This window comes from Lonchura striata, chromosome 23 (assembly GCF_046129695.1).
Source record: "Lonchura striata isolate bLonStr1 chromosome 23, bLonStr1.mat, whole genome shotgun sequence".
NCBI lineage: Eukaryota > Metazoa > Chordata > Aves > Passeriformes > Estrildidae > Lonchura > Lonchura striata.
In genome coordinates this window covers 1,727,385-1,739,458 of record NC_134625.1, presented here as the reverse complement: position 1 = coordinate 1,739,458, position 12,074 = coordinate 1,727,385, and the positions used below count along the sequence as shown (strand labels likewise).

The 12,074-nt window shown below is 54.0% G+C and overlaps 1 protein-coding gene across 4 annotated transcripts in view; it reads left to right on the top strand.

The window, feature by feature from the left end:
• Positions 1–8,839: 8,839 nt before the first annotated feature.
• Positions 8,840–12,074, top strand: part of KCNJ5 (potassium inwardly rectifying channel subfamily J member 5) — a 70,933-nt gene continuing 67,698 nt past the window's right edge. For all 4 annotated transcript variants that reach the window (XR_002465512.2, XM_021531100.3, XM_021531101.2 and 1 more), the window contains exon 1: positions 8,840–8,884. The gene's annotated coding sequence lies outside the window, so the exon portion shown is untranslated. The remainder of the gene's footprint in view (positions 8,885–12,074) is intronic.

The window sequence follows — 12,074 nt, the reverse complement described above, 5'->3', positions numbered from 1 at the left end:
CAGGGGGGTGTGGAGAGGGCTGCCAGCCCCTGCTGTCCCAGCCAAAGGCTCTGACACCCAGTCCCACAGCAGAGGCTCCATCCTCTCTGCCCTGCGGGAGCAACGAGGGACACGGAGCCTCCCAGAGCCAGAAATTCGGGGAGGCAGGAGCAGGGGCACCCCAGAGCTTTGGCACATTTTGTCCTCAGTGCTTGAGCCAGGCACTGCTGCAGTTTTATATTTATGAACCTGTGCCGGGGGATTGCTGGAGAGGTCTTTAATTTCTTCTGGTTTCACTCTGAACATGCCTCTCTCGGGACAGAGGGAACATTTTCGGTGTTATTGAATGTCATTTCTGTGCAAACTGAACAGAGGAAAAATATTCTGATAATAACTGGAATATATGGAGAGTGGTAGCTCCTGGCTGCTGATTTTTTTTTTTTTTATTCTTTTCCCTCTGATGAGAGTTTCAAGGTCAGCTGGCTCCACAGACACAAATATGCCAGGAACAAAATGTGCAGATGCTCAGGAGTGTGGGACAGCCACACTGGCACTGTAAACAGCCCTGGCTCGTGGCCAGCACTGCCTGCACCCAGCATGCAGGAGGGCTCAGGAAAAAGCACTTTATTCCAGCCAGATCAAGATTTATCTTTTCTCTCAGCTGCATCATTAAATGTGAGTTATTCGTATTTTTGTGGGAAAACCTGGATTCAGCACAACCTTAACATTTTATCTGGAGGATCAGGAAGGGTTTTATTTAGAACTCAGAAGCAATATCCGAGTGTATATCAGCACTGAATGAGTGGCTGGAACAAAAACAGGGGGGAAAATTGTTCTTTTCCTCATTCTGTTGCTGATTTATTGTGTAAACATAGACTAATCTTTCACTGTAGCTCTTGCAGTTTCTTATACACCCTCTCTTTTCCCTCCTAGATATGTCTGCTTTTGTCAGTTACTTGTGTGAACTAAATATCAGCCAGTCAGGCAAAAACTGGCAATATCTTCCTCCAGCAGTCTCAGGCAGACTTAAAATATTAATGCATTTTATAATGTACTTATTTTTCGTAACTGTCAGTCGTTGCTACCAAGACAGGGAATTCCTTATAAATATTGAATGCTGCTGCAAGGTCTGCAAATAAAATTCTAGAAATGGTTCTCTTGAGCTTGCAAATAACTGAAAAACTGCTGAAAATCTTGCTAATTTTAGTAAAGTATGTGGAAATTCGACTTGCATAAGTGTTTCTGGGGTTTTCTAATGAACAGACATGGTTACAGTGAGGGGTTTGAATTCAAGCAGTGCATGCAAATTCCTCACTGGACACAGATACTTTGGGGACAAATGGAATGATTGGTTTTGCTGTGTAAGACTCCCTTGAAGGTGTCAATACATCTCGGAAATCAGCTTTATTATGTGTAAAAGAATAAAACTTAATTGCAGAGGGGATGTGGTGCCCAGCCACAGGGCTGGAATTGTGACAGAGCAGAAAACTCCCCTGTGGAGCATTTCCAGCAGGAGAAAGGGAGTCAGTGAGGAGTGCTGTGCCAGGTGTGGCAGCAGCCACTCTGTGCTCCTGCTGGGGCAGCAGGAATTCACATTTTGGATCTTCTGTGGACCCTCCCACCTGAAGAATCCCGGCACAAGACTGAACTGGGAGCAAGGGGGGGTGAGACCAGCTGCAAGGGCCAATCTGCTTTTAGCTCCTGAGAACAGATTGCAAATAGTACCAAACATGTCATTTACACAAACTGGTGCTGCACGGCATCTCATTGCTGCTTTTGCTCAGTGCATTGTGCTTTCTGCTCAGTGACCACAGGATGTGCTGGAAGAGGCTGGATATGGTGCCCTGATCCCTCTACAGGGGATCCCTTGTTCCCCTGATCCCTCTCCAAGGGATCCCTGGTTGCCCTGATCCCTCTCCAGGGGATCCCTGGTTGCCCTGATCCCTCTTCAGGGGATCCCTCATTCCCCTGATCCCTCTCCAGGGGATTCCTGGCTCTCCTGATCCCTCTTCAGGGGATCCCTGGCTCTCCTGATTCCTCTCTAGGAGATCCCTGGCTCTCCTGATCCCTCTTCAGGGGATCCCTCGTTCCCCTGATCCCTCTCCAGGGGATCCCTGGCTCTCCTGATCCCTCTTCAGGGGATCCCTGGCTCCCCTGATCCCTCTCCAGGGGATTCCTGGCTCTCCTGATCCCTCTTCAGGGGATCCCTGGCTCTCCTGATTCCTCTCTAGGAGATCCCTGGCTCTCCTGATCCCTCTCCAGGAGATCCCTGGCTCTCCTGATCCCTCTCCAGGGGATCCCTCGTTCCCCTGATCCCTCTCCAGGGGATCCCTGGCTCCCCTGATCCTTCTCCAGGGGATTCCTGGCTCACAGGGACAAAATCCCAGCCTGGAGGGGAGCACACTGAGCTTTGGCTGAGCTGTTTCCAGTGCCCAAAGGCAACATTCACTGTATGACACTAAGAGACATTTGTGGAGTCTTTCAGAACCAATTAAATCCCTGGAAGATTCCTCATAGGCAAATGAAAGAATTGCTGGCTTTCCCTCCTGTTTCTCTACTGCCAGTGCTGGGAGAGCCACAAGCTGGAGCTGAGCTCCGTTTTCAGTGAAGGGGTTAATGAGTGGCTGATTTGAGAACTGGTCTGTCCCTTCCTGGTCGCACCCTGTACCCATCCCATCCCATCCCATCCCACCCCATCCCACCCCAATCCCATCCCATCCCATCCCATCAGCAAAGGGAAGGCCTCGTGTTTTAGGAGGGAGTTCATGTAAGGAGATTCCCACCGGAAAGAACCGAGGCGTTCGCTTTTGTCACAAACCTTTCCCAGTTCTGACAGCCTAACAAGGAAATTGTTTTCCTGAATTTGCCCTCCCCAGGGTGTCTCTGGCTGGTGCAAGAGCCGCTCCCGAGCCGCAGGCAGGGGAAGCCAGGCTCTGGCTCTGGAGCTTTGTTCACAGGGATGGTGGCACAGAGGAGATGCCACACTGAGCCCTGCCGGGGATCCCCGCCCTGGCAGCTGCCGGGGAATTCAGCCCCAGGCGCTGCTGCTGCGCCGGCAAAACAAGAGCTTAATTAGCGCTAATTAGCACAGCAGCTCGCTCAGAGCAGGACTAACCCCTGCGGGCAGTCCCGAAGGTAAAAAAAAGATCCAAGGGCTCGGCCGGGGGGTCAGGGCCGGCCCGGCCCGGGACAGCCGGGGGAGAAGCGCCTCGCTCCCCTTCGGATGGGATCCTCGTTATCGCATCCTCGTTATCGCATCCTCGTTATCGCATCCTCGTTATCGCATCCTCGTTATCACAGCAAAGCTCATCCAGCCCGGCTCCTCCGCAGCGCCGAGCCGAGCGGGGGAGTTCGCTGGGGAAACTTCCCCTCGCCCGCCTCTGCGCCAGCTTCCCAAGTTTCCTTTGGATTTTGGGGGCTGGATAAGCCCCAGCCACAAAAGGAAGCCGAGACAGAGTGGGTGACTGTCACGTCGGGATCCTCAGAGCCTCAGCTCCCGTTCAGGCGGTACCTGGAGGTGGATGAGCAATCCTGGGAGCTGTTTCCAGCACCGGCTCTTACAACTCTGTTTTCTTCTAGCGGGGTGGCTGACAAACGGGAAGAGACATCTCTCGTTCCAGAGATCAAATTGCACAACAAATTAAAACGCTCCCTGGAGGCACGGCTGCTGCCTCTCCTCTGAAAGCCAAAGCCTGCCCTGACTGCAGAGCAGGTGTCCCTGTCGCCGGGGCTCGCTGTCCCTTTGGGGACGAGTGTCGGGCCAGCCTGGCCTCCGCAGGGCCGGTGGCTCGTTCATAGCCCGTGACACCGCAGGGAAATGCAGGGGACTCCCCAGGCGGTACCTGACAGATCAAAAGTAGGGCTGCGCTGCTGGGTTCTACAGGAACCTGTAAAAATCCAAACTGTTCATTTTAGGCAAGCTTTTGATATAGGTAAGATCATCAGAGAGCAATTTAGTGACACCAAAATGAGATTAGAGCTTGTTCTTCCACAGCTTGTTGTTCTGCTTGCAGTTCCAGGAGCTGAGCATTCCACAGTTGCCATAAATCCCCCCTGTAAACAGCTCTGGATGTCCTTTGAACAGTACAGCTGTTAGAGCTTATGAGCACCCCCAGGAAAATCAAGATGTTGCACTGATGTGAAATCTGTACCTCCATGCTCCTGGAATTGGATCCTTCATCCCATTCCAGCACAAGGCTTAATTTGGCTGCCTCCTGCTCCTACCTGTCCATCTGCATCAGCTGGAAAGGAGGGAGCAGGGCTGTTCAGACTCAGACTCGTGCATCCTGACTGCCACTGCCTGAGGTGAATCCCATCCTCAACAGAAAATCAATCCCTCTGCATTTCCATGTTTCCATCCTAGCCCAAAAATATCCAAACTGTGCTGCCATTTGGTGTTAAATCAGCCCTTCTGCAGCCTGCTGATCCCTGCAGGTCTGGAACATATTTCAAACCTGTGAGGCCATTGAAAACTTTTTCACCACCTCAGCAGGAGCACAGTGATGTCACAGGAGTTGGTTTGCAGCTGAAAAACTGCTCTTAGGCCCGGCTGGTCTTTAATCAGTACAAACTGGGAGATGTCTGTTGAAATAATACGTGAAGCACAGCAGAATTTGCAGTGTAGGGATAAGGAAGCAAAAGCAGGCACTCACATGGACCAGGGGGAAGGTGATCCTGCCTGGTGAGCAAAGAAATGCTCCTGAAAGGCCTTCAGTGCTGATTGAAGCAGTGCCTGGTGTGGCCTCTGCTGGGCTTGGTTTGGTGACCAGCCCCTGTGAGAGGCACAGAAAGGCATTTCCAGCGTGGGCTGGGTGGATCCGGGGCCAGGAATCCTGCTGACAGCTGGCCAGAGGGGTGGGCACAGCGCTGTGCAATCCCACCAGCTGGGCAAGGGTCCCGACCCTCCACCTGCCTTAGGGCAGAAGCCTCCAAGCCTCTGTGTTTCTCCAGCTGGAGAATACATGGAGGATGTTGGGGAAACTGGGATTTCTGCAGCCTCGGGGGCTGCGCGGCTGTGAAAATCCAGAGCCCCCGTTAACCCTGGTGTGACCCCGCCTGTGTGGTGCTTTTGGGGCTGGTTGGGAGGGATGGCCGCGGAGCCGGCAGATGGCAGTGCCTGTCAGAATTCCACTGTCGGGAGAGCAGAATTCCAGCCTCGGGAGCCCCGGGAATCTGCCCAAGCCGGGCAAGGCATCAGGAACACGAGGCACGGAGCCACTCGAGCTCCTCTGCCCTGGGAGCCGTGCGGGGCTGGCAGACACCCACCCACCCCACCCCACCCCACCCCACCCCACCCCACCCACACCCACCCCACCGCACCCACCCCACCCCACCCACCGCACCCACCCCACCCCACCCCACCCTCCCCGCGCCCCCCGCGCCCCCTCCGAGCCCCCTGCCCCGGGCCCGAGCCCAGCGCGGCCGCTCGGGACAAGCCCGCGGGGTGCGGCTCCCCCGGCCCGGCAGCGCACAGCGCCCTGCCGGCGCTCGGCTCCTCCAGGGCTGCTGCCCGGCCAGCACCAGCATTCCTTCCGCCTTTCCCAGCGCAGAAATTCGCTCCAAATCCTATTAGCAGAGAGGAGGTGAAGGAGGAACAGAGCTGATGCCGTTCCGAAGGTGGCACTGTCCGTAGTGCTGCGGAAGCAGCATCCAGGGACCAGGTCTGCAAGCCAGTGCTGTGATTTAGGGGGCTGACTCTCCCACTGGATGAATTTATTCTTTAGTGCTTTTCAAGGATGTTTGAATGCTCATTAAAAGTACCCAAACTGCGACTACGCTCCCCAAACAGCACTTTTATAAAGTTATCACAGACATACCCCTAAAAGGTGAGCGTAATTCTGCCGAAAAGACATTCCTGGCAGTTATGAGCAGGCAGAAGATCTGATGGAATTTCACAGAATTTGATCAACAGTTCCTTATTACCATGGCCTTTGCTTTCCTTGCAGGGAGTTTTGCTGCTGATGGGAGTTCAGTCCTGAGCTGCTGCAGCCTCGCTGGGCTATCCTGAGCTGCTGCTGGGCAAACAGGAGCCAGGCTGGCTGGGCTGAGCTCGCTGCCCACGCTGTGCTGCAGTGGCAAACACGAACGAGCAGGTGGAAAAGCAAAATTACATCTCCAAAACTGATTTTTGATGGCTGAAATCCTTGGTCTGATTTCTGATTTCTGTTTCATCTGGACAGATCCAACATCCAGAGCAGAGAACCAGAGCGCTGATAAAAGGAGCGTGTGTAGAGAGATGGGCTTTCTTATCCCAGTCCCTGGGCAATATGACTATTAATAATATTCAAACCTGTGGTTATTTCCCTTTCTTCAGCATCTCTGTCTTTGATTTTTCCCAGTCTAGTCTCCATAATAAGGTGTTATGTAGCCTAGATTTAAGTTGGTTAAGACCCAAGTTTTTTGATCTACAGAAAGTTCCATTAGTTCCCTTTTCCTCTGTTCAAAAAAAAAAAAAAAAAAAAATACAAATAATAAATTGCAAAATATCTATATAGGAAATTAAAAAATATAATTCCAATGCTGATGTATTTCATTAGTGATAGTGTAGCTTTTAAAAAAGAAAAAAAAATGAAAATCAATTCACAGGAGAACAAAAAGTAGCTTGCAGATTCCAGCAATACCCACACAATCCTGCACCGTGCTTTGGTTTGGGTAAGTTCTCTTTTCCTGACCAGACAAATCTTCTGTGCAAACTTTCCTGATGGGCTGTAATGTGTGTGCTCCTGGAATAGGGAATCAGGGAGGCCAGGGGGACAGGACTGTGGGAGCCAGGAAACGAAGCCTGGGGGTAACCTGCAGTCACCAGGCAGATCTGCCTGAGATTTGCAGCTGGCCTGACATTTGCTTTTGAGAAAAGGAAATATTTCACTAAGCTGGGGAGACACTGTGGTATTATCAGTGACAAAGGGGAAAAAAAAGGAGAAGAAAAGAGGGGGAGACAAAAAATTACGGCAAAGCACTGAAGCGCCTGGAGAGCGCTCCCGGGGGGCGGCTGGACCCCGGGCAAAGCCCACAAGTCCGTCAGCAAACAGCGCGGCACAGCGGATGGAGCGCCGCTCTCGCCCGTCCCCGCAGTGCCCGCTCAGCCCGGCGGGGTTTCCGCGGTGCCGGCGACGGTTCCCACACGTGGGAAATGCGCGGCGCTCTCCCTTCCCATGGCTTTTAGGAACTGCTGTGTGTGTAGCCAGCCCATTGCCCCTGAAGGGTGCCAGCCCACGGCCCCTGAAGGGTGCCAGCCCATTGCCCCTGAAGGGTGCCAGCCCATTGCCCCTGAAGGGTGCCAGCCCAGAGCCCCGGAAGGGTGCCAGCCCATTGCCCCTCAAGGATGCCAGCCCACGGCCCCTGAAGGGTGCCAGCCCAGAGCCCCTGAAGGATGCCAGCCCAGAGCCCCTGAAGGGTGCCAGCCCATTGCCCCTCAAGGATGCCAGCCCACGGCCCCTGAAGGGTGCCAGCCCAGAGCCCCTGAAGGGTGCCAGCCCAGAGCCCCTGAAGGGTGCCAGCCCATTGCCCCTGAAGGGTGCCAGCCCAGAGCCCCTGAAGGATGCCAGCCCACAGCCCCTGAAGGGTGCCAGCCCAGAGCCCCTGAAGGATGCCAGCCCACAGCCCCTGAAGGATGCCAGCCCATTGCCCCTGAAGGGTGCCAGCCCAGAGCCCCTGAAGGGTGCCAGCCCACAGTCCCTGAAGGGTGCCAGCCCATTGCCCCTGAAGGGTGCCAGCCCAGAGCCTCTGAAGGGTGCCAGCCCATTGCCCCTGAAGGGTGCCAGCCCAGAGCCCCTGAAGGATGCCAGCCCATTGCCCCTGAAGGGTGCCAGCCCATTGCCCCTCAAGGATGCCAGCCCACGGCCCCTGAAGGGTGCCAGCCCATTGCCCCTGAAGGGTGCCAGCCCATTGCCCCTGAAGGATGCCAGCCCAGAGCCCCTGAAGGGTGCCAGCCCATTGCCCCTCAAGGGTGCCAGCCCAGAGCCCCTGAAGGGTGCCAGCCCAGAGCCCCTGAAGGGTGCCAGCCCACAGCCCCTGAAGGGTGCCAGCCCATTGCCCCTGAAGGGTGCCAGCCCATTGCCCCTGAAGGGTGCCAGCCCACGGCCCCTGAAGGGTGCCAGCCCAGAGCCCCTGAAGGATGCCAGCCCAGAGCCCCTGAAGGATGCCAGCCCACAGTCCCTGAAGGGTGCCAGCCCATTGCCCCTGAAGGGTGCCAGCCCAGAGCCCCTCAAGGGTGCCAGCCCACAGCCCCTGAAGGATGCCAGCCCATTGCCCCTGAAGGGTGCCAGCCCAGCGCGCTCCGGGCACGGCGGTCCCGGGGCGGCGGTCCCGGGGCAGCGGGGGCGCTGGGCGCGGGGGGAGCCGCCCGCAGCCCCTCGCCGCTGCCCCGGTGAGCTCCGAGGTCTCTCCCCGGCTCAGAGCTCCTGCCATCCCGAGCTCCCCGGGCAGGGACTCGCCTCTCCGCCTGCCCAGCCTCCCTCCCTCCCCTCCGGCGGCGCCCAAACCCCTCCCTCGCCCCCCGCCCCTGCGCTCATTCAGAACAGATAAGGCGCCGCCGCACGCAGCCTCCGTGCCCTCCCTCTGCCCCAGCCCTTCAAAAGCTCGGGACCACCGCGGATCCCCGCAACGGGAGAGGGCAGGGCTGGGAAAGGCGGGCGGAGGAGAGGCAAAAGTGGCACGGCAGCGGCGGAGATCGGGGCTACCCGGGGACAGGGGCGTGGGCAGCCTCCGTGCCACATCGATGCTCGCCGGCAGCGGGCAGCGGGCGGGCGGCGGCGGGCAGCCCCGGGCCCCCAGGGCGAGCCCGGCTCCCCGGTGATGGCACGGACCGGCCGCCGCCCCCGCAGCCGCTCCCGGCGCCGCTCCTGCCCCCGGCCAGCCGCCCCCCGCAGCCCCGGCGCGACCGATGCGGAGCCGCTCGTAGCAAGTAAGTTACGATTCCTTTGTTATTCCAGGTCACTCCCGATCTTCCCTGGCTGCGAAGGATCGGGACAAACGCGGAGCTGTTGGGCCAGCGGGATGCCAGGCTCCTGTGCCCAAACCTGCCCGGCTCCTGCCTAACTCACAGCTGCCACGGAACTCTTTGGGAAGGCAGGGATTGGATGCTGGTCTTGGGCAAAAGCACTATCAGATCTAAAGGTGTGATGCAGGAAAAGACATTAAAAAATAGGAAGTGCTCAGATACAGGATTAGAGGAGATCACTGGAATGCAAAGGAGACTGATCAGTGAGCAGCCCTGAATTATGGAGCGACTCCATAATTGTTATCTGGAGCCCAAGATTAAATTCTTTCATAATTAGGATACTTGCCAGTCAGCTTGGAGTTACAGAGCCCGGCAGTGCAGTCTCCAGATGAGGAAGTGGCATATTCAGCCCTTGGAGGAGACAGGGAATGCAAAGCCCTGGGAATCCCTCGGGGGTTATGGCTCTGGGAGGTAAAAGCATGACTAATTTTTTTTACCAATGTCCTCTTGCATCACTCAGAAAGGTGCCTGGGGTTCTCTTTGTGCCAGCACATGGTGGTTGGGAGCATCAGGTTAACTTTTACACAGCCTCTCTCCCTTGGGTTTGAACAGGGAGTTTCAGGAACCTGCCAAGAACTGGCAGAAACTGACCCTGTCCCAAAAAACTTACCTCTGGCTGTTGGATATGCTCATCAAGCAGCTCCTTCCTCCTGCACCCTTTTACTTTAAAGTAGACCTTGGATTTGTGGAAGAGGAGCTCGGAGGGAAACCAGACTGGCTTTTCTCACTGGTTCTCTGACCAGTCCAAGCAGCCAGGATCTCCCTGAGAAGGTGGGGAGGGTGTGGGGCAGTGTTTGTGCGGGGGGTTATTTAATTTCTGGGCCTCACTTCTTTGGCTCACTGTTCCTACCCAGTTGGAGATAAAGGATCAAGACAATTTCTGATTCCCATGGGAGAAAATTTTCCATCTCTGGAAAGTTCCAGCCCAATTATTTGCCAAAAAAAAAAAAAAAAAAAAAAAAAAGGCAAACAGATCTTTGGAGTAATATTCCAAGGCAAATATCCAGACTCCACTGTTTAAGTTGCCCACTTTCTGTTGGCTTTGGGGTCAGGAGAGGCCCTTGGACGCTTGGGGTGAGCAATGGCCCTTGCCCAACAGATTGGGATGAGGTTGGTTTGTCCCTCTGTGACTCTGACCCCTTTCTGCAGTGGGTTCAAGCAGTGCTGAAGGCCTTGGGGCAAAAAGAGCCTGTGTTTGGTAAATCCATCTGTGAACTCTTTGGGTGCAAGGTGCTGCAGAAATGTGAAGTGGTTCGACAGTTTAATTGTATTATTTAAAGTTTTATGGTATTAAAAACAAAATACTGTAATTTTTAAAGCAGCTGCAGATCAGCGTGATTCTCTGTTGCTGCGATGGTAAATTCCTAAACAATGGAGAATGGGAACATTGCTGCTCCTGGGGCAGGATTTTCTCCTAGAACTGGGATTCTGCTTTCTCAACATTCAGTGTTTGCTGTTCAGAGTCAACAGCCAGGAGCAGGAGAAACAGGAGTGTCTGATCAGGACAAAGGCGTCCCTGTCTTTGTTCAGTTGTGTTGGATGAAAGACAATGGTCAGATTTTCAATGCCACCATAAGGTGTCCCTAAAATAGAGTGGGGTGAGAGGCCAGGGACAGAGACGCTGCAGAGTGCCTCAGGCACAGTCACTGCCCCGGAGGTGGAAGGATCTCAAATTGATTTATTTCCAGGCTTTATTTGTTGTTGGTAGAGAAAATATCATTTGACTGTTCCAAATCATGGACAACACCCAAGAGCACAATATTGTGGTTGCATCCTTTGCACAGGCACTGATCACACTCAAGGTCTTTAATGCAATGAAGAACAAGAGAATTGCCTGGGAGTTACATGGATTAAATTTTCCCATCCTTCCTGTGGATTGGTAGGAGATAGTCCCAATCTTATAGAAACTCCATGTTCTCCAGTCCTTGTGCTCTAACAAGTTGTAAAAGCCTGAATGATGCCTCAAAAAATGTTTTCTACTTTTCATCTTCTTTTTCTGTAAAAAAAACCTTACTCAGTCTCTCTCTTGATCACAGTTTTGTTTCTCTGTTCTGTATTGGTCTGAAGTCATTATATTTAATGCAGCTGTGAACTTGTGATATGTGTGGGGGTTCTTATACTTCAATCCATAGTTGAGGGGAAAATGTATTTGAAACCTGTAGCTATTTGAGAGACCAGAAACTGCCTTAGTTGGCTTTGGAAATAATCTTGCTGGGTTATTCAAATGGTGGATCAGGCTGTGGAGGCTCTGCAGAGAGATCTTAAGACACACCTGAAGCAGACAGGGACTGCATTCCCTGCTGTGGGAGTGGGGGAAGGAGGAAAGAGTTCTCCAGTGATTTCAGGGGCTCATTTAGGATTTTGGAACTGCTAAATTTAATTTCTGCCCTGCCACAGACTACAAATTGAGTGTTGAAGAACTAAGTGCCTTTGTGAGTGATTCCCCCATCCTGAAATAGGGGACATAAAGCCCTTCCTTGGTCCAGGCCTCTTAGAAAATACATAAATAAAATTGTACAGCATGTGATATCCGTGCTGAGTGCTGAGTATCCAAAACACTCGGATACTCTGGAAGTGGGAGAGTCACGTTCCTCCCTCAGAAATGACAGTGGAAGGTCCCCAGATACCAGAGGAGAAGGATGGATTGGTAGGTAACTCACAGGTAAAAGGGACATGCAAATGTCCATAAGCCCTTCCTTGGGGTCAGATTGGCTCCCTGGCCAGAGAGATTTCCTTTGGAAAGACTGAGCACCTTCTGTTGGGGTATTCTGAGCCAGGGGCACTCTGAGCACACAGAAGCTGTCACAGCCCAGCTCTGTGACAAGCACAAAGCCACCCTGGCCCTTCAGGTTAGCCAGCAGAGCCCATCTTTGTGACCTGGCAGCAGGGTGAGGCCTCCTCCAGCTCCAGAGGAATCTGCTGTCACATCCTGAGTGCCAGGAAAGTCATGCTGAGACTTATCCAAAATTCACAGAGGAGATGAGGGGCACCTTCCCACCTCAGTGCTGGGTGAGGTGACACTTGGAGCGACAATTACTGGGGTCAGGGAGCTTCGGAACCACGTTTGTTTGTGAAGTGCCTCAGGTCTCCCTTC